The sequence below is a fragment of the Nannospalax galili genome, unplaced genomic scaffold (assembly GCF_000622305.1).
Source record: "Nannospalax galili isolate Female #2095 unplaced genomic scaffold, S.galili_v1.0 scaffold13201, whole genome shotgun sequence".
NCBI lineage: Eukaryota > Metazoa > Chordata > Mammalia > Rodentia > Spalacidae > Nannospalax > Nannospalax galili.
In genome coordinates, this window is record NW_008343655.1 from 34,299 (window position 1) to 38,053 (window position 3,755).

Below are 3,755 nucleotides of genomic sequence, written 5' to 3' on the forward strand. Positions count from 1 at the left end.
CAACAGGTTCTACTCTAGAGCCTACAACCCACCCCCCTTCCCCAGTCCGACAAAGACAAATCACGACTTTAAAAGTGAATTCATTAAAGAGAAAGAAATATTGAAGAAAACTCAGGCCGAAATGAAAACTAAACTGAAAAAAATCAAAGTGCCAATTTGAAACAAAAGGAAAAAGCCTCACTAACAGAATGAATGAAATGGAAAAGAAAATATTAGACTGCACGATAAAGTTGAAGAATTGAACCATTCAAGCAGAGTATGAAAAAGTATCTAAAACATAGGAATGGAATATGCAGGAAATATGGGAGAGCATGAAAAGACTAAATTTATGTATCATACAAAGGAGAACGATCCCAGGTCAATGACATTGACTAGATTTTCAACAGGATTATATAAGAAAATTTCCCTAAATTAAGGAAAGACACAGCCATATAGATGCAAGAAGCACACATAACACCAAATAAACAGGATCAGAATGAAACTGACATATGAGTAAAAAGCACTAAATGTACAGAGCAAAGAGAAAACTGAAGGCTGTAAGAGAAAAACAAGTTACCTATACAGCAAACCCATCAGAATTACAGCTGATTTTCCAATGCAAACTATAAATCCAGAAGAGCCTGGAGCAAAGTATGCCAAGTTCTAAATGATCAAAATGCCAACCCAGAAGGTTTTACCCAATGAAACTGTCTATCAAAATCAAGACAGAAAATAAAAACTTCCATGACATGAATAGACTGAAAGAATTCATGTCCACAAAACCAGTCATACAGAGAATACTTGAAGGAAGACAAAGGGCTGAAGAAAGAAATAATCATGCCCAAGAGGCTATAGAAAAAAAACAATGAAGTTATAATCATGGAAACAAAATAGACTTCAAATTAAAATTAAACCAAAGAGACAAAGAAGGTCTCTTCTTTCTGATCAAGGGAACAATTGATCAAGAAGACATCACAATCATGAACAAATATGCACCAAAGTCTGATAAATCCAATTTCATAAAAAGAGTACTCCAGGATTTCAAGACACAGATTAACCCCAACTCAGAAATAGTAGGTGATTGCAAATCCCCACTATCTCCAATACACAGGTGAACTGGAAACAAAAAGAAGAGACATCTAAATTAAATGATGCCATATAACAAGTAGATATGTTGTTATAGATAAACAGATCTAACAAACGACACAATATTTCACACAGGTACCAAAGAACACTCACTCTACTGAGCAGCCCATGGCGGTTTCTCTAAAATTGATAATGTACTGGGGCACAAAACAAACCTTAACAAATACAAAAAAATGGAAAGCATTCCATGCATTCTATCAGACCACAACACAATAAATCTTAAAATCAACAGTAAAACAGACTCTAGTAACTACATGAACTCATGGAGATTCAGCAACTCATTCTTGAATAATGATTCTGTCAAATAAGAAATCAAGAAGGAAATAAAAAGCTTTCTGGAACTAAACGAAAATGATACAACACAACAAATCCCCTGGGACATGTTAAAAGCAGTCCTAAGAGGCAAGTTTATAGCATCGACATTAAAAAATCAGAAAGATCAAAATTAAATTACTTAGTGATAACACTCAAGAATCTGGAAAATCTATAATAAACAAAAGCCAAACCCAGCAGATGAGAAGAAAAAAAAAATCAGAGCAGAAATTAATGAAATAGAAACAAAGAAAAAAAAAGAATCAATGATTCTAAGAACTGGTTCTTTAGGATGATAAACAAGATAGACAAACCTTCAGCCCAGTTAACCAAAAGAAAGAAAACAAATCCAAACTAACAAAATCAGAGATGGCAGGGGAAACAGAACCGACACCAAAAAGAATATTATGAGAGAAAACTTTAAAATCTATGCTCTTCAAATTTGAAAATCTAAAAGAAATGGGGATATGTCTACATCCAAATAAAAACACCAAATTGAACCAATGAGAGAGCCACAATTCATATAGGCCCATAGCAGATAAGAAAATGAAAAGAGCAATACAAAGACTGTGGTCTAAAAGAATGCCCAGGGACAGATGTATTCATGACAGAATTTTAACAGATGTTCAAAGAAGATCTACAGCCAAAAATACTTAAATTATTCAAAAAGATAGAGAAGGAGAGAGGGAGCACTCCCAAGCTCTAATACTAACAAAAGACACAACAAAAAGAAAACTGTAGACCCATATCCCTAATGAACATAGGTGAAAAATTCTCAACAAAATACAAATAGCACACCAATTCACATCAAAAAAGATCATCCGTTATGATCAAGTAGACTTTATTCCAGAGATGCAGGAGTGATTTAAAATTGTCAAAAAACTTAATAAATCATACAAATAGACTTAAAGGCAAAAACCACATGATCTCAATAAACAGAGAAAAGTCTTCAGCAAAATCCAACATGCATTCATGATAAAAGTCTTAAAGGAATTGGGCTGGGTGGAACATACCTCAACATAATTAAAGCCTCTTCGGCAAAATCCAACATGCATTCATGATAAGTCTTAAAGGAATTGGGCTGGGTGGAACATACCTCAACATAATTAAAGCTATATACAACAAACCCACAGTCAACATCATTCTAAATGGAGAAAAACTGGAAGCATTTCCATTACAATCAGGAACCAGACAAGTCTGTCAATTATCCCCATTCCTTTTCAATACATTGCTTGAAATACTAGCTAAAGCAACAAAACAAGAGAAGTAAATTAAGGGGTACTAATTGCAAAAGAAGAGATAAAATTATCCCAATTTTCAGATGATATGATATTATACACAAGAGATCCCAAAAATTCTACCAGAAATCTTCTAAAATTGATCTACACTTCCAGCAAAGTGTCAGGTTACAAACCAGTCTACAAAAACCAGCAGCTTTGTTATATATGAATAGCAAGCAATCAGAGAAAGGGTTAAGTGAAACACTTCATAATTTAAAATAGCCTCAAAAAAGATACCTAGGGATAAACTTAACCAAAGACATTAAACACCTGTTCAATTGAAACTTTAAATCATTGAATAAACAGATTGAGGAGGACACAAAAAAAAAAATGGAAAGGCCTCCTGTGCTCATGGATAGGTAGAATTAATATAGTCAAAATGATCATCCTTCCAAAAGCAAATTCTAGACTTAGTACAAACCCAATGAAAATCCTTGTGACATTCTGCACAGGAAATAGAAAACTTCATCCTAAAATTCTATGGAAACACAAATGATCATGGATAGATAAAACAGTGATGATCACAAAGGGTAATGCCAGAAGGATCACTGTACCAGACCTAAATCTATATTACAAAGCCAAAGTCATAAAACAGCTTGGTATTGGCACATAAATAGACTTGAAGATCAATGAATCAAGAGAGAAGACCCAAAGATTTGTGCATGCAATGACAGACACCTGATATGTGACAAGAATACACACTAGAAGAAAGACAGCCTCTTCAACAAATGGTGCCGCCAATATTGGGTCTCCACATGTAGAACAATTAAATTAGATCCATATCTTATCACCCTGCTCCAAAGTGAACTCCATATAAAACAAAGACCTCAATGTGATACACGATATTCTGAAACTGTTAGACGAATACATTGGCAGTACCCTACAAGATACTGATGCAGGAAAGGACTTTCTACATTGGACATCTGTCTCTCAGGAGTTAAGGTCAACAATCAAGAACTGGGACATTATTCAACTAAAAAGCTTCTGTACAGTAAAAGAAACAATCAAGAAAGTGAAGAGATAATCCACAGAGTGGGA